The 19,746-nt window shown below is 36.3% G+C and overlaps 1 non-coding gene across 1 annotated transcript; it reads right to left on the bottom strand.

The window, feature by feature from the left end:
- Positions 1-15,208: 15,208 nt before the first annotated feature.
- LOC112753875 (small nucleolar RNA R71) lies at positions 15,209-15,316 on the bottom strand. The gene has a single exon (XR_003178238.1). It is a non-coding gene; the product is annotated as a small nucleolar RNA R71 (small nucleolar RNA).
- Between the last annotated feature and the right edge of the window lie 4,430 nt (positions 15,317-19,746).

Below are 19,746 nucleotides of genomic sequence, written 5' to 3'. Positions count from 1 at the left end.
ACTCAGCTTTTGAGGAGGAAAGAACTTGGCTAAGAAAGCCTTGACCAGCTTATCCCAAGAGTTCAGGCTATCTTTAGGTTGAGAATCCAACCATATTCTAGCTCTGTCTCTTACAGCAAATGGGAAAAGCATGAGCCTGTAGACTTCAGGATCTTCTCCATTAGTCTTAACAGTATCACAGATCTGCAAGAATTCAGTTAAGAACTGGAAAGGGTCTTCAGATGGAAGTCCATGAAACTTGCAGTTTTGTTGCATCAGAGAAACTAATTGAGGTTTCAGCTCAAAATTGTTTGCTCCAATGGTAGGGATGGAGATACTTCTTCCATGTAAATTGGAATTAGGTGCAGTAAAGTCACCAAGCATCCTCCTTGCATTATTATTATTTTCGGCTGCCATCTCCTCTTCCTGTTCGAAAATTTCTGTAAGGTTATCTCTGGATTATTGTATTTTAGCTTCTCTTAGTTTCCTTTTCAGAGTCCTTTCAGGTTCAGGATCTGCTTCAACAAGAATGTTCTTGTCCTTGCTCCTACTCATATGAAAAAGAGGGAACAGAAAAATAATAATAATAGGGATCCTTTTTACCCAGGTATAGAGGTTCCCCTGTGTGAGTAGAAGAAGAAAAGAATGTAATGTAAAGAAGGGAAGAAGAGAAAATTCGAACACAGATGGTAGACGGGGTTCGAATTTGAGTGAGATGAAGTGTTAGTAGATGAATAAATAAATAGAAGGAGATAAGAGAGAAAGAGGATTTTTGAAAATAAAATTTTGAAAAGGGGTTAGTGATTTTCAAAAATTAGAGAGGGATAGTTAGTTAGGTAGTTTTGAAAGAGATAAGAAACAAACAAAAAGTTAGTTAGTTAGTTGAAACAAATTTGAAAATCAATTTTGAAAAGATAAGAAGATAAGAAGTTAGAAAAGATATTTTAAAATCAAAATTTTTTTGAAAAAGATATGTTTTAAAAAGATATGATAGGAAGATATGATTAGAATTAGCTTTGAAAAAGATTTGATTTTTAAAATCATAATTAATGACTTGACTCACAAGAAATCACAAGATATGATTCTAGAATTTAAAGTTTGAATCTTTCTTACCAAGTAAGTAACAAACTTAAAATTTTTGAATCAAAACATTAATTGTTGATGATATTTTCGAAAATTATGAAATAAAATAAAGAAAAAGATTTTTGAAAAATATTTTTAAAATTTTCGAAAATAAATGAGAAAATGAAAAAGATTTGATTTTTGAAAAAGATTTTGAAAAAGATAAGATTTTTAAATTGAAAATTTGATTTGACTCATAAGAAACAATTGAATTTTATAAATTTTTGAAAAAGTCAATCCAAATTTTTGAAATTTATGAGAGAAAAAAGGAAAGATATTTTTTTGATTTTTGAATTTTTAATGATGAAAGAGAAAAACACAAAATTGACTCAATGCATGAAAATTTTGGATCAAAACATGTGATGAATGCAAGAACACTATGAATGTCAAGATGAACACCAAGAACACTTTGAATGTCAAGATGAACATCAAGACTTATTTTTGAAAAATTTTTAAGAAAAGAAAACATGCAAGACACCAAACTATGAAATTTTTCATGTATAGACATTATGAATGCAAGAATGCATATGAAAAACAAGAAAAGACACAAAACAAGGAAATATGAAGATCAAACAAGAAGATTTACCAAGAACAACTTGAAGATCATGATGAACACTATGAATGCATGAATTTTCAAAAAATGCAAAATGAATATGCAATTGACACCAAACTTACAATTTGACTCAAGACTCAAACAAGAAACATGAAATATTTTTTATTTTTATGATTTTCTAATTTTTTTTCGAAAATTAATTTGAAAAAGAAAAATAAGGATTCCAAAATTTTTAATATGAATTCCAGGAATCTTGCATTGTTAGTCTAAAGCTTCAGTCCAAGAATTAGACATGGCTCACTAGCCAGCCAAGCTTTCAATGAAAGCTCCGGTCCAAAACACTAGACATGGCCAATGGCCAGCCAAGCTTTAAGTGACAAATCAAGCATACAGCAGCTGATGGATTAGCAACAACTAGCTTGCTCTTGATAATGTTAGGTTGGAAGCTCAAGTCCAAAAGAATTTAGACATGGCTTTACAGCTAGCCAGGCTTCACATGCTTCATGAAACTCTAGAATTCATTCTTAAAAATTCTGAAGAACATATATAAATTTTTTTTATATTAATTGGGAAAACGAAAAAGAAGAAAATATTTTTGAAAAATTTTTGAAAACTTTTTGAAAACAAAATAAGAAGAAAATTACCCAATCTGAGCAACACGATGAACCTTCAGTTGTCCAAACTCGAACAATCCTCGGCAACGGCGCCAGAAACTTGGTATGCGAAATTGTTACTCTGAGGTTGTAAAATTTGTTGTTCATTCTCTCCCTGGAAATGGCACCAACAAACTGGTGCACAATACCATGGTCCAAACATGACTTCACAACTTCGCACAACTAACCAGCAAGTGCACTGGGTCGTCCAAGTAATAAAACCTTACGTGAGTAAGGGTCGATCCCACGGAGATTTTTGGTATGAAGCAAGCTATGGTCACCTTGTAAATATCAGTCAGGCGGATATCAAATGGTTATGGAGTTTTCGAAAATAAATAATAAATAAATAGAAAATAAAGATAGAAATACTTATGTAATTCATTGGTGAGAATTTCAGACAAGCGTATGGAGATACTTTCGTTCTTCTGAATTTCTGCTTTCCTGCTGTCTTCATCCAATCAGTCTTACTCCTTTCCATGGCAAACTTTATGTAAGGGCATCAACGTTGTCAATGGTTACATCCCATCCTCTTGTGAAAAAGGTCCAAATGCTCTGTCACAGCACGGCTAATCATCTGAGGTTCTCGATCATACTTGATTAGGATTCACCCTCCTTTTGCGTCTGTCACTACGCCCAGCACTCGCGAGTTTGAAGTTCGTCACAGTCATTCAATCCCTGAATCCTACTCGAAATACCACAGACAAGGTTTAGACTTTCCGGATTCTCATGAATGCCGCCATCAATCTAGCTTATACCACGAAGATTCTGATTAAGAGATCCAAAAGATAATCATCCAATCTAAGGTGGAACGGAAGTGGTTGTCAGGCACGCGTTCGTATGGGAATGATGATGATTGTCACGTTCATCACATTCATATTGAAGTGCGAATGAATATCTTAGAAGCGGAATAAGTTGAATTGAATAGAGAAACAGTAGTACTTTGCATTAATTCGTGAGGAACAGCAGAGCTCCACACCTTAATCTATGGAGTGTAGAAACTCTACCGTTGAAAATACATAAGTGATGAAGGTTCAGGCATGGCCGAATCGCCAGCCCCCAAACGTGATCAATATGATCTAAAGATGAACTAAAAATCATAAGATGATCCAAAGATTTAAATACAATAGTAAAAAGTTCTATTTATACTAAACTAGTTACTAGGGTTTACAAAAGTAAGTAATTGATGCATAAATCCACTTCTGGGGCCCACTTGGTGTGTGCTTGGGCTAAGCTTGAAGTTTACACGTGCAGAGGCTCTTTCTGGAGTTGAACGCCAGGTTGTAACGTGTTTTTGGCGTTCAACTCTGGTTCGTGACGTGTTTTTGGCGTTTAACTCCAGACTGCAGCGTAGAACTGGCGTTCAATGACCTTTTGCGTAGTCTAAACTCGGCCAAAGTATGAACTATTATATAATGCTGGAAAGCCCTGGATGTCTACTTTCCAACGCAATTGGAAGCGCGCCATTTGGAGTTCTGTAGCTCCAGAAAATCCACTTTGAGTGCCGGGAGGTCAGAATCCAACACAATCAACAGTCCTTCTTCTACCTCTGAATCTGATTTTTGCTCAAGTCCCTCAATTTCAGCCAGAAAATTCCTGAAATTATAGAAAAACACACAAACTCATAGTAAAGTCCAGAAATGTGAATTTAACATAAAAACTAATAAAAACATCCTTAAAAGTAACTAGATCCTACTAAAAACATACTAAAAACAATGCCAAAAAGCGTATAAATTATCCGCTCATCACACCCGCAGCACCGAGCCACCCAGTACAGCACCACCGAGACATGGAGCCCGAGCCTCCGAGTTAGGTATGTAATTATTTAAATATTTATCATACCGCTCTTCAGTCTCTGAACTAACTTCATCATTGTTAGATTCTTCTATTAACTAGAAAAGGAATTTAAAGGTTCAACATAAAAAAAGGGTAGAGAGCCAACAGAGGGTAGTTGTTTATGGTGAACAAGAACAAAGAAAACTTATTGTCATCAACATAATACTCCTGTGATTTAGGTGTTCTTTGATCCAAACTCATAATGCATAATTATAAGAACAAATAAGTAGTTGATATAGATTAGACAGTTATTGAGCACAACGGAATATTGACGTTAAGATTTTTGCCGGTAAAGAATTTTATAAAAACAGTCGCGTTGTAGATATAGTCTCTAAACCAACAGAAATCCCTTCGTACAAACGTTTTGGTTGTCACAAGTAACAAACCCCTTAAAAATTGATAACCGAAGTATTTAAACCTCGGGTCATCTTCTCAAGGAACTGCAGGGAAGTATGTTCTTATTATTGGTTATGGAGATTGTAAATCGGGGTTTTAAAGATGAGGAACAAGTGATTTGAATTGCAATTAAAATAAGTAAAAACTGTAAAATAAATAAATAACTGTAAAATAAACTTTTGGCAAGGTATGAGAAATTAGAAGTCCTATCCTAGTTATCCTTATCAATGATGATGAAGATTGAATCTTAATTCTACTTAGTTAGTCCTTACTTAAAGCAAAGAAAGGTCAAGTGACTAATTAGTTTGATCTTTAAATCCTAGTTAATCCCTAAGGAAAGATTGGGATTATTGAAGTTCAATTCAATTAGCAAAGATAACAATTATCAATCATGTTGAGTTTGATAACTCCTGAGTTACTGATTTCTTAACCAAGACTAAAGGGGAAAAGTAAATTTACTGGAATAAAAATATCTTCAGATTGGAAGCAACAGTAACATAAAGAAAAGAAAGCAATAATAAACTGAAATACCTCAAATAACATTAATTCAAAGAATAATCTGTAACATAAAAGAATTCATAAATTAAATTGAGAAAATAAATAAAAAGGAATGTTGAACCTGATAAAAAGATAATCCTGAAAGTAAAAGAAATCCTAATCCTAATTCTAAATCCTAAAAGAGAGAGGAGAGAACCTCTCCCTCAAAATTGCATCTAATTCATGAAAAATAACTAATTGGAGACTCTCCCTGAATGGATGTATTCCCCCACTTCATAACCTCTGATCTGTGCCTTCTGGACTTGGATTTGGGCCAAAAAGGGCTTCAGAAATCGCTGGGAGCGTTTTCTGTAATTTCTGGTGCGTGGCCTCTGTCACGCGTCCACGTGGGTCACGCAGTTGCGTCAATTGGAGTTTTCCTTGCCACGCGGTCGCTTCAGTCAAGCGTCCGCATCATATGCGTTTCGCTCAAGGCACGCGATCGCGTCAATCACGCGGTCGCATCACTGCCATTTCGCGCTGGCATGCGGCCGCATCGTCCATGCGATCGCGTTACTGCCAGTTTCTTCAAAAACTCCGTTTCATGCTTTCTTTCCAATTTTGTATGTTTCCTTTCCACCCTTTAAGTCATTCCTGCCTTAGAAGATCTGAAACTACTCAACACACGAATCACGGCATCGAATGGAAATAAAGGGTAATTAAAATAATTACTTTTAAAGCATAGGAAACATGTTTTTCACATACATCACATAATAAGGAAGGGAGTGTAAAACCATGCAATTTATATGAATAAGTGAGTGAATGATTGAATGAATCACTTAAATTAGGCAGAAAATATATCATAAAATATGGGTTTATCAAACATCCATCCATCCTGTTCTAGTTTCAAACATATTGCAACAATAATACATGAATTAAGTAATTTGTTTGATTCATTGATTTCATTGTTGCTGGTTGTATTTTTATTGCTGGTTCAGTTCATTGTTTTATTTGTTTTCCATTGTTTAGGGAAATTCATTGTTTTATTGCTTTACTTGTTATTGATTCATTGTTATTGATTCATTGTTCTGATTGCTGGTTCACTGATCATTGTTCATTTTATTTGTTATTCTATTTTTATTTTATTTGTTGTTGTGTTTCTGCTCTTGATTTTGTACTATTGGTATATTATTATTATTATTATTATTATTATTATTATTATTATTATTATTATTATTATTATTATTATTATTATTGTTATTGTTATTATTATTATTATTGTTATTATTGTTATTATTATTATTATTATTATTATTATTATTATTATTATTTGTTGCTCTTTATTTGTTGTTGTGTTTCTACTCTTGATCATTGTTTAATTTATTTGTGGTTGGCTTATTCTTGATTCTATGGTTGAGTTGTTGAAATTGAACAAGGATGGCCTAAGATTGATGAGAAGGTGTAAAAGATTCACTATTATATGATTCTGACCATTTATTTTATACTTTTTCATAACCTCTGTTGCATATAATCTGTTTGAAACCATTTTATGTATTTTTTAGATTTACTTGTGCTGCAGGCGGATATGTACAGCTTAGGTGAAAGAGGAAGAATTTGTGGAATTGGTGTACCACATGAACATTTTTGGAATTCGTTTGGTTGTATTTTTTACTTAGTTTGGTTCTATTTCTTGATTCAGTTTGGAATTGGTGCACCATTTTTGCAAAATTTTTGGAATTAATTTCGTTGTATTTCTTGATTCAGTTCAGGTTGATTATTGTTCTATCTGTTTCTGCTGTTTTTGTAACAAAATTGTTAATGATTTTAATTTGTTGTACTTCTGCTAATTTGTTAGTGATTTATAAGTTGATCATTGTTCCATCCCTAGATATTATTTGATGATTAAAATAGGAAAGGTTTTCGAAACAATTTAAAAACCGAATAACCCGAACCGAACCAAACCAAATTTAATTGGTTTGGTTTGGTTCGGATGGGATTAATAAAAAAACCGAACCAAACCGAACTGCACTATTAATATAACATTGGATCAGATGACTTTTCATTAAAAAATCGAACCAAACCGTACCGCGAACACCCCTAGCGACAGCACCCTCCCATCGAGGAGAGGAGTTCGGGGGTGAAGAGTGGATGATAGTTGGGTGCTGCTATGGAAAAGGGGTTAGGGTTGGGTTCACCTTTGAGTTAGGGAAAAGAGGGGGATGGTGGCTACAGCTTCCAAGGAGGTTTGTGTAAGCCAAAAATAATTAACGATTAATTAACGTAAAATAATAATAAATTAATAGGTTCTAAAAATTTAGAATGTTAATTAGAAAATTTAAATATGATATTTGGACTCAGTAGATTTTTTTGAATTGAAAAATGTAATTTTCTTCGGAAAATTACATAAAAACACGTACCGTTAAATTAACGGGCAGTACCGGCTTAAATTTGTCCGGTACTGTGTAAGAGCAGTAAAAACTATAGAAAAACTTAGGAAAATAATTAAAGTTGAAAACTAGGTGCTAATCCTAAAAGTTTGATCCAATATTGGGCCAAACGAGCCAAAAACATTAACAGGTTGGACCAGGCCCAAGTTAGGCTCAAGACCAACATCATATAAGTCCATTAAGTGGCCATTTGAGCCACTTCCCCCACATTACAGCATCCCCAACGTGAATTGAGAGAAAAGAGAGCAAGGGTTCCACAAACACTATTCACTTCCTCACTCTTTTGCTTATAACTCGAGTTACGATGCTTCGATTCACGTGCTGTCAGTTGCTACGCAAAGCTCTCATCAAGTCCGTTAGTTTTATGTATCCGTGGGCAATCATCCATGGTAAATCCCCTTATTTCTGGTAGTATATATATATTATATATATATATATATATTCTTGGTAACATGATGATTTCTTTTATATGATTTTTTCATAAATTAATTAAATTAAACTCCTATAGGTTATTTTATGAGTTTACATAGTCAATAAATTATTCAAGAATTTGAATATGACTCTAAGTAATGAATGAGAAAAAATAACTATAATCATTCATGTAATAGTATACTAGGATAGATATTCGTGCGATATAGAGAAAATTTGTATTCAATTTATATTTTTGTAAGATTTTTTAACTTTAATATTTTTTTAATCTATGTACTTGAAGTCTCTGATATGGGTAGTGAGATGGATCAGGGACTTGCAAGTTGTGGAGGTTGTTGGATTGCTGATTGGAGTGGCGGGGATGGTACCTGTAAAGACACTCTGATGCCCAAGTCAGAATGGATCTAAGAGGTATATGTGAGTGGAATGGGTAACCTACCTAAGGAGGCCTCTGACTCCTCTTTATATAGTCAGTGATAGTTATCTTTTCTTATCTTATCTGGCTAAGATAAAGGAGGTATTTGAATTCGAATGTTGGATTGGGATATTGGAAGTTATTGATCCGTTTAGGGCAGTGTGGATGGCTCTTAAACCCCACTTTTAGGGTTTATCCTGTGCTTAATTTAAGGGATTTTATCGCCTTTTACCCACATTTGTTCAATGAAATAGCATGGTTTCATGATTGTCTCTTAATTTGTGCTTAAGTGTGAAAACATGGCTTTTAGGCCCTTAATTGTTAATTTTGATTCACCTTTGATTCCACAAGATGCCTTGATATGTTTGTTAGTGAATTCAGGATGGAAAGGCTAGGAATAGATCAAAAGGATGGAGAGGAAAAGCATGCAAGTGGAGAACTCATGAAGAAACAAGGATTTGGGATGCTGAGATCGACGCGCACGCGCAGCAGATGCCCAGGCGTTGAATGTGAGGTCACATGGCGACGCGTATGCGTACATGACGCGTATGCTTGGATAGCAATTTGTCAAGCAACGCGTACGCGTGACCCACGTGCACGCGTCGGTGCTTGCACGTGACCCACTTAAAGAGAATCCGCTGGGGGCGATTTCTGGGCTTTCCAGGCCCAAATCCAACTCACTCTGATGCTATTTAAGCCAAGGATTGAAGGGGAATCAACACACATTAGACATTACATCACATTAGTTTAGATTAGTTTTAGTTTTGGAGGGAAAGTTAGTTTCTAGAGAGAGAAGCTCTCTCTTCGCCCTAGAATTAGGATTAGGTTTAGGTTAATTTCTTAGATCTAGATCTACTTCTTCTCTTGCTTCAATTTTCCTTTTGCTTTATGAAATCTTATGTAGATCTTTATTTCTCTTTCAATGCAATTTATGATTTCCATGTCTTTTCATGTTGCTTTGATTTTCTATTATGGATTTATTGCCTTTGTAGTTAGATTTCTCTTTAATTCTTGCAATTCATGTTGTTTATCTTTATTGACTTCTATGTGTTTGATGAAATGCCTCTTTTAGTTAGGAGTTAGATTTTGTTCCTCTTGGCCTAGGTAGAGTAATTGGTGACTCTTGAGTTATCAAACTTCTTTGTTGATTGATAATTAGAAGTTGCTAATTAACTTGAATGCTACTAAAGCTAGTCTTTCATCGTGATTAGGCTAGGACTTGTGGAATCAAGTTAATTCATCCACTTGACTTTCCTTCATAGTTAGAGGTTAACTAAGTGGGAGCAATGGACAGTTGTCGTCACAATTGAGGAGGATAATGAGGATAGGACTTCTAGTTCTCATACCTTGCCAAGAGCTTTGTTAGTTGTTAGTTTATTTTCTTTGCCATTTATATTTCTTGTATATTACCTCAAAAACCCCAAACATACTTCGTAACCAATAACAAGAACACTTTATTGCAATTCCTAGGGAGAACGATCTAAGGTTTGAATACTTCGGTTATTATTTTTAGGGGTTTGTACTTGTGACAAACAAATGTTTGTATGAAAGGATTATTGTTGGTTTAGAAACTACACTTGCAACGAGAATCTATTGTGAAATTCTAAACCACACAAAAAAACTCATTCATCAAAATGGCGCTGTTGCCGGAGAGTTGCAATGGTGTTGTGTTATTGGTTATTACATATATGTGAATATTGTGAATATGTTTGCTTTTTGTTTCCTTATTAGTTCTTGTTAGTTTTAGGATTTGGGTTCCTTTGTTTCCTATTAGATTTTGTTTTCATTTGCTTTTGCTACTATGAATTCTCGCTTTGGCTATGAGTTTGGTTCTCACTATGTTGTAGGAAATGGAAGCTTCAATGAGAATGTGCATCAAGGATGGGACAATCAAAGGTGGGTGGAGCCATATGCATATGATCAATCCTATTGGCAACAACTCCCACCAATGCACTATGAACAAGAGCCATTCTATGATGCATATCAATCTAATGGTTATGGTGAATTTCCTTGTGACTTTCAAGAACCACCACCATATGCCTATGAGACATATCCTCAACATAGCCCTCAACCATGCTCACAAGCCCCTTTCCACCAAACACCTCCATATGACCCTAACCCATATACACCATACCAACCACCTTTCGAGCCATATGAGCCACATATAGAACCACCACCATTCCAACCTCAATACTTCCAAGAACCACCTCCTCCATACCATGACCAAGATGAGCCACCTCCAATGTACAGAAATTTCCAACCACAAGATGAATTCTACTCTCCACCACAACCTTCCATGGAAGACTATCCATGTCCATCAATCCAAGAGCAATATGATCCTACTTATGTTAGCAATTTGGAACAAGAATCAAAGGATCACCTCAAGGAAACAATGGATTGGCTTCAAGCAACCGTCCATCAAAAGTTAGATGCATGGGATTCATACCATATGTCCACGGAAGATTGCGGACGAGCAACCGAAGAGGGGAGTATGAAGGGGATTGTAGAATCTTAACCTGCAAACAATGGATTGGAGTGTGTTGGGCAACAAGTAGAAGAAATGGAGAACATAGAACCACCACATCCTTATTATGATAAATCACCTTCCTACTATGAACCCTTTCCCCAAGACAATGAGCCCTCTCATCCACCCCAACCTCCAGTGGATGACATCCTTGGTGTTCTTCTGCAAGGGCAAGAGGAGATGAAAATGGATGTACAACAATTCACGGCCACCTTGGACGAGGTGTGATGAGCGGATAATTTATACCCTTTTTGGCATTATTTTTACATAGTTTTTAGTATGTTTTGGTTAGTTTTTAATATATTTTATTAGTTTTTATTCAAAAATCACATTTCTGGACTTTACTATGAGTTTGTGTGTTTTTCTATTATTTCAGGTATTTTCTGGCTGAAATTGAGGGACCTGAGCAAAAAAATCTGATTCAGAGGCTAAAAAAGGACTGCAGATGCTATTGGATTCTGACCCTCCTGCACTCGAAGTGGATTTTCTGGAGCTACAAAAGCCCAATTGGCGCGATCTTAATTGCGTTGAAAAGTAGACATCTTGGGCTTTCCAGAAATATATATTAGTCTATACTTTGACCGAGATTTGATGGCCCAAACTGGCGACCAAAACCAGCCTAAAACATCTTGGCGTAAAACGCCCAAACTGGCACCAGAATTGGAGTTAAACGCCCAAACTGGCACCCAAGCTGGCGTTTAACTCCAGAAATAGCCTATGAACAAAAACGCTTTAATGCTCAGCCCAAGCACACACCAAGTGGGCCCCGGAAGTGGATTTCTACACTATCTACACTTAGTTACTCATTTTCTGTAAATCTAAGTTACTAGTTTAGTATAAATAGCACTTTTTACCATTGTATTCATATCTCTGGACGTTTAGTCCTTAGACTAGACGATTATGCTATCATAGACCATTATCCACGTTTGGAGGCTGGCTTCACAGCCATGCCTAGACCTTTTTTCACTTATGTATTTTCTACAGTGGAGTTTCTACACCCCATAGATTAAGGTGTGGAGCTCTGTTGTTCTTCATGAATTAATGTAATTACTACTATTTTCTTTTCAATTCATGCCTAATTCTTCTCCAAGATATACTCTTGTACTTAATTCAGTTAAGTCAGAATGAAGGGGTGATCCGTGACAATCACCCAATTTTCGTTACTCGCTTAGCCAAGATCCGCGTGCCTGACAACCACAAAGCGGTCTACATGATGTTCAACGTAGTCATTGGATGACCCCCGGAGTATATTCTCTTGGATATCTAATACACGGACCGAGTCTGTGAGATTAGTATCTTCGTGGTATAGGCTAGAATTATTGGCAGCATTCCTGGTATCCGAAAAGTCTAAACCTTGTCTGTGGTATTCCGAGTAAGATCTGGGAAGGGATGACTGTGACGAGCTTCAAACTTGCGAATGTTGGGCGCAATGACAGTGTGCAAAAGGATCAATGGATCCTATTCTGACGCTAGCAGGAACCGACAGATGATTAGCCATGCGGTAGCTGTACCTGGTATTTTTCATCCGAGACGAAAAATCCGACAGTTGATTAGCCGTGCAGAAACCGTAGATGATCATTTTCACTGAGAGGATCCGACAGCTTGCCATGGAAGGAAGTAACGCATGGTTGGAAGAAGGCAATAGGAAAGCAGAGGTTCAAAAGCAACAAAGCATCTCCAGACGCCTATCTGAAATTCTCACCAATGAATTACATAAGTAACTCTATCTTATTTTATGTTTTATTTATATTTTAATTATCAAAACCCCATAACCATTTAAATTCGCCTGACTGAGATTTACAAGATGACCATAGCTTGCTTCAAGCCGACAATCTCCGTGGGATCGACCCTTACTCACGTAAGGTTTATTACTTGGACGACCCAGTGCACTTGCTGGTTAGTTGTGCGGAGATGTGAAAAGTGTGAATCACGATTTCTGTGCACCAAGTGTTTGGCGCCATTGTCGGGGATTGTTCGAGTTTGGACAACTGACGGTTCATCCTGTTTCTTAGATTAAGTAATTTTATTTTATATTTTAAGCTTTTTATTTTAATTTCAAAAAATGAAAGAAAAATTTTAGTTTTCGAAAAAAAATTTCATAAAAAAAAATTTGTGTTTTTCAGAATTTTTAAGAACGAATTCTAGAGTTTCATAAGATATGTTGAAGCCTGGCTAGCTGCTTAGCCATGTCTAATCTTTTGGACTGAGGCTTCCACTTCTTCTTGACATGCTTGTATGTTTTACGCTAAAGCTTGGCTGGCTATTTGGCCATGTCTAATCTTTTGGACCGAAGCTTTCACTTAAAGCTTGGCTGGCCATCTGTCCATGTCTAATTCTTTTGGACCAAAGCTTTAGACTAACATTGCATGATTCCTGGAATTCTTATTAAAAATTTTGTATCTCTTTATTTGATTTTTCTAAACTATTTTCGTAAAATACGAAAAAGTTAATAAAATCATAAAAACCAAAACTTTTATGTTTCTTGTTTGAGTCTAGTGTCAAATTTTAAGTTTGGTGTCAATTGCATATTTTTAATTATCTTAAATTTTCGAAAATTCATGCATTGTGTTCTTCATTGATCTTCAAGTTGTTGTTGATGATTCTCTCTGTTTGATCTTGAATTTTCTTGTTTTGTGTCTTTTCTTGTTTTTCTTGTGCATTTTTTGAATTATTAGTGTTTAAGGTTTAAAAATTTTTAAGTTTGGTGTCTTGCATGTCTTTCTTTTCTTAAAAATTTTTCAAAAATATGTTCTTGATGTTCATCTTGACCTTCAAAGTGTTCTTGGTGTTCATCTTGACATTCAATGTGTTCTTGGATGCATTAGTTGTTTTGATTTTAATTTCTTATGTTTTGTGTCATATAGTTGTTTTTCTCTCTCCTCATTAAAAATTCAAAAATAAAAAATAATATCTTTCCCTTATTTTGCTCATAATTTTTGAAAATTTGAATTGATTTGGTAAAAAATTTTAAAAATTAGTTGTTTCTTGTTAGTCAAGTCAAAATTTCAATTTAAAAATTCTATCTTTTCAAATCTTTTTCAAAAATCAAATATTTTTCATTTTTCTTTCCTGTTTTTTCGAAAATTCTCCAAATTAATTTTCAAAAATCTTTTTCTTATTTTTATTTCATATTTTCGAAATTAATGCTAACAATTAATGTTTAGATTCAAAAATTTCAAGTTGTTACTTGCCTAATAAGAAAGGATCAATCTTTAAATTCTATAATCATATATTTTAGTTTCTTGTTAGTCAAGTAATCAACTTTAATTTCAAAAATAAAATCTTTTTAATTTCCTTTTTAAATCTTTTTCAAATTAAATTCCAATCATATCTTTTTCAAAACTTAATTTCAAAATCTTTTTCTAACTTCTTATCTTTTCAAACTTTATTGTCAAATCTTTTTCAATTAACTACTTGACTTTTTGTTTGTTTTACTATTTCAAAAACACCTAACTACTTCTCTCTCTCTCTGTTTTTCGAAAATCATTAACCACTTTTTCAAAATTCTGTTTAATTAACTAATTGTTTTAAATTCAAATTTTATTTTATTTTCCTTCTTAAATTCGAATTCTAATTAATAAGTAAAATAAAAAAATATTTTTCTTTTCTTTTGAATTAAATTTTGAATACTCTCTCTCTCTCATCTCTTTCTATTTATTTATTTAATTACTAACACTTCTCTTCTTCTTATATTTTGAACCCTCTCCCTCTCTCTATGTTCGAATTCTTCTTCTTCTCCCTTTTTCATTCTATTCTTCTATTCTTCTACTCACATAAAGGAATCTCTATACTGTGACATAGAGGATTCCTATTCTTTTCTGTTCTCTTCTTTTTCATATGAGCAGGAACAAGGATAAGAACATCCTTGTTGAAGCTGATTCTGAACCTGAAAGGACTCTAAAGAGGAAGCTAAGAGAAGCTAAAGCACAAAACTCTAGAGAGGACCTAACAGAAATTTTTGAAAAAGAATTAGCGATGGAAGCCGAAAATAACAATAATGGTAGAGATGCAAGGAAGATGCTTGGTGACTTTACTGCACCGACTTCTGACTTCTATGGCAGAAGCATCTCAATTCCTGCAATTGGAGCAAACAACTTTGAGCTTAAGCCTCAATTAGTTTCTCTAATGCAATAGAATTGCAAGTTTTGTAGACTTTCATTGGAAGATCCTCATCAGTTCTTAGCTGAATTCTTGCAAATCTGTGACACTGTTAAGACTAATGGGGTTAATCCTGAGGTCTACAGACTTATGCTTTTCCCCTTTGCTGTAAGAGACAGAGCTAGGACATAGTTGGACTCACAACCTAAAGAAAGCCTGAACTCTTAGGAAAAGTTGGTCAATGCCTTCTTGGCCAAATTCTTTCCACCTCAAAAGTTGAGCAAGCTTAGAGTGGAAGTCAAAACCTTCAGACAGAAGGAAGGTGAATCCCTCTATGAAGCTTGGGAAAGATTCAAGCAATTGATTAGAAGGTGTCCTTCTGACATGCTTTCAGAATGGAGCATCCTATATATATTCTATGATGGTTTGTCTAAATTGTCCAAGATGTCATTGGATCACTTTGCTGGTGGATCTCTTCATCTGAAGAAGACGCCTGCAGAAGCCTAGGAACTCATTGAAATGGTTGCAAATAACCAGTTCATGTTTACTTCTAAAAGAAATCCTGTGAATAATGGGACAACTCAGAAGAAAGGGGTTCTTGAGATTGATACTCTGAATGCTATATTGGCTCAGAATAAAATATTGACTGATGAGCGGATAATTTATACGCTTTTTGGCATTATTTTTACATAGTTTTCAGTATAATTTTGTTAGTTTTTAGTATATTTTTATTAGTTTTTAATTAAAATTCACATTTCTGGACTTTACTATGAGTTTGTGTGTTTTTCTATGATTTCAGGTATTTTCTGGCTGAAATTGAGGGACTTGAGCAAAAATCAGATTCAGAGGTTGAAGAAGGACTGCAGATGCTGTTGGATTCTGACCTTCCGTCACTCAAAGTGGAATTTCTGGCGCTACAAAACTCCAAATGGCGCGCTCTTAATTTCGTTGGAAAGTAGACATCCAGGGCTTTCCAGCAATATATAATAGTCCATACTTTGTTCGAGTTTAGATGACGTAAACCGGCGTTGAACGCCAGTTCCATGCTGCATTCTGGAATCAAACGACAGAAACAGGTTGTAAAGTGGAGTTAAACGCCAGAAACAGGTTACAAACTGGCGTTCAACTCCAAGAAAGACCTCTACACGTATAAAGCTCAATGCTCAGCCCAAGCACACACCAAGTGGGCCCCGAAAGTGGATTTCTGCATTATTTACTCAATTCTGTAAACCCTTGTAACTAGTTTAGTATAAATAGGACTTTTTACTATCTTGGGATCACATCTTGGGATCATCTTTGATTAGTTTTATGCTATCTTAGACTTTTGTGAGGGCTGGCCAATCGGCCATGCCTGAACATTTATCACTTGTGTATTTTCAACGGTAGAGTTTCTACACACCATAGATTAAGGTGTGGAGCTCTGCTGTTCCTCAAAGATTAATGCAAAGTACTACTATTTTTCTATTCAATTCAACTTATTCTGCTTCTAAGATATTCATTCGCACTTCAATATGATGGATGTGATGATCGTGACAGTCATCATCATTCTCAACTTATGATCGCATGCCTGACAACCACTTCCGTTCTACCTTAGATTGAATGGATATCTCTTGGATATCTAATACAGGGGACCGAGTCCGAGTTATTAGTGTCTTCGTGGTATAAGTTAGAACCCATGGACAGCCATTCTTGAGAATCTGGAAAGTCTAAACCTTGTCTGTGGTATTCCGAGTAGGATTCAGGGACTGAATGACTGTGACGAGCTTCAAACTCGCGAGTGCTGGGCGTAGTGACAGACGCAAAAGGATCAATGGATCCTATTCCAGTATGATCGAGAACCGACAGATGATTAGCCATGCAGTGACAACGCATTGGACCATTTTCACTGAGTGGACAGGTGGCCATTGACAACGGTGATGCCTAACATACAGCTTGCCATGGAAAGGAGTAGGAAGGATTGGATGAAGACAGCAGGAAAACAGAGGTTCAGAGGGACGAAAGCATCTCTATACACTTATCTGAAATTCTCACCAATGAATTACATAAGTACCACTATCCTATTTTATATTTTATTTATCTTTTACTTATCAATTCATAAAATCAGTTGAATCTGCCTGACTGAGATTTACAAGGTGACCATAGCTTGCTTAAAGCCGACCATCTCCGTGGGATCGACCCTTACTCACATAAGGTTTATTACTTGGACGACCCAGTGCACTTGCTGGTTAGTTGTACGAAGTTGTGAAACAGAATTAAGAACATGAACGTGCGTATTAAGTTTTTAGCGCCGTTACCAAGGAAGGAATGATCACGATTTCGCACACCATTGACTCAACAAGTCAATATGATATCTCAGAGTCTGACTGGAATGCAAGCTGCATGCATCAGTAGTAAGGAAGCTTCCTCTGAGGAAGAAGCTTATGACCCTGAAAATCCTGCAATGGAAGAGGGGAATTACATGGGAGAATCCTATGGAAACACCTATAATCCTTCATGCAGGAATCATCTTAATTTCTCATGGAAGGATCAACAGAAGCCTAATCAAGGCTTCAATAATAATGGTGGGAGAAATAGGTTTGGCAATAGCAAGCCTTTTCCATCATCTTCTGAGCAACAGACAGAGAGTTCTAAGCAGAGCCACTCTGACTTAGCAACCATAGTCTCTAATCTATCTAAGACCACTCTCAGTTTCATGACTGAAACAAGGTCCTCCATAAGAAATTTGGAGGCACAAGTGGGTTAAATGAGCAAAAGATTTACTGAAATCCCTCCTAGTACTCTCTCAAGCAATACAGAAGAGAATCCAAAGAGAGAGTGCAAAACCATAACTATAACCAGAATGGCTGAACCTGGAGAGGAAGAAAAGGCAGTGATTTCCAGTGAGGAAGACCTCAAGGGACGTCGACTGGCCAATAAGGAGTTCCGCATTGAGGAACCAAATGAATCTAAGGCTCATACAGAGACTATAGAGATTCCACTGAACTTACTGTTGCCATTCATGAGCTCTGATGAGTACTCTTCCTCTGAAGAGGATGAAGATATTGTTGAAGAGCAAGTTACTTAGTATCTAGGAGCAATCATGAAGCTGAATGCCAAGTTATTTGGTAATGAGACTTGGGAGGATGAACCTCCATTGCTCATTAATAAACTGAATACCTTGGTTCAATAGAAATTACCTCAGAAGAAACCAGATCCTGAAAAGTTCTTAATACCTTGCATCATAAGCACCATGACCTTTAAGAAGGCTCTGTGTGACCTTGGTTCAAGTATAAACCTCATGCCACTCTCTGTAATGGAGAAACTAGGGATCTTTGAGGTACAAGCTATAAGAATCTCACTAGAGATGGTAGACAATTCAAGAAAACAAGCTTATGGACTTGTAAAGGATGTCTTAGTGAAGGTTAAAGGCTTTTACATCGCTGCTGACTTCATAATCCTAGACACTAGGAAGGATGAAGATGAATCCATCATCCTTGGAAGACCCTTCCTAACCACAGCAAGGACTGTGATTGATGTGGACAGAGGAGAGTTAGTCCTTCAATTGAATGAGGACTACCTTGTGTTTATGGTTCAAGGATCTTCTCCTGTAACCATGGAGAGGAAGCACGAAAAGCTTCTCTCAATACAGAGTCAAACAGAGCCCCCACACTCAACTTCTAAGTTTGGTGTTGGGACGCTTTCATCAAGTTCTGAGTCTCTGTGAAGCTCTCTAAAGAGCTCACTGTCAAGCTATTGACATTAAAGAAGCACTTGTTGGGAGGCAACCCAATGTTATTTAATTATATTTATTTATTTTCCATTGTTATTTTATGTTTTTTTTAGGTTAATGATCATGTGAAGTCATAAAAACAGCTGCATAATTAAAGCAAAATCAAAAACAGAATCAAAAATAGCACACCCTGGAAGACAGACTTACTGGCGTTTAAACGCCAATAAAGATAGCAGAATGGGTGTTTAACACCCAGCCTGGCAGCATTCTGGGCGTTAGACGCCAGAATGGGCAGCACTCTGGGCGTTTAACGCCAGAAAGGGGTGTCTGGCGTCTGGCTGGTGTTAAACGCAAGAAAGGGGTAGCAGACTGGCGTTTAACGCCAGGAAAGGTAGCAGAGCTAGCATTAAACGCCAGGAATGGCACCCAGCGGGCGTTTAAACTCCAGATTGGTGCAAGGAGTAGAATTCCTTGACACCTCAGGATCTGTGGACCCCACAGGATCCCCACCTATCCCCCCTCTTCTTCTCTCCTCTTCACACCTTTCCATAACACTCTTCCCCAAATACCCTTGACCAATCCCATCATTAACTCTTCCCCAAATACCCTTCACCTATCAAATCCTACCCTCTTCCCCACATTCTCTTCACCACTCACATCCATCCATCATAAACCTCACCTACCTCACCATTCAAATTCAAACCATTCCCCTTCCAAACCCACCCCTTCATAGCCGAATTCCCTCTCTCTCCTACCCTATAAGGACCACTCCTCACTACCTTCAATTTCACACATCATACACACTACTACCCCCCTTGGCCTAAACCTTCACTACCCTCCATCTCCTCTATTTCTTCTTCTTCTACTCCTTTCTTTCCTCTTTTGCTCGATGACCAAGTTTGGTATGCAAAAAGCCTTGCTTTTCATTTTTCCATAACCATCAATGGCACCTAAGATCGGAGAAACCTCTAGAAAAAGGAATGGGAAGGCAATTGCTTCCACCTCCGGGTCAAGGGAGATGGAGAGATTCATCTCAAAGGTCCATCAAGACCACTTCTATGAAGTTGTGGCCAAGAAAAAGGTGATCCCCGAGGTCCCCTTCAAGCTCAAA

This window comes from Arachis hypogaea, chromosome 15, assembly GCF_003086295.3.
Source record: "Arachis hypogaea cultivar Tifrunner chromosome 15, arahy.Tifrunner.gnm2.J5K5, whole genome shotgun sequence".
Classification (NCBI taxonomy): Eukaryota; Viridiplantae; Streptophyta; class Magnoliopsida; order Fabales; family Fabaceae; genus Arachis; species Arachis hypogaea.
Note: the sequence above shows the minus strand (reverse complement) of the source record. Positions and strands in the feature narration are given on the sequence as shown.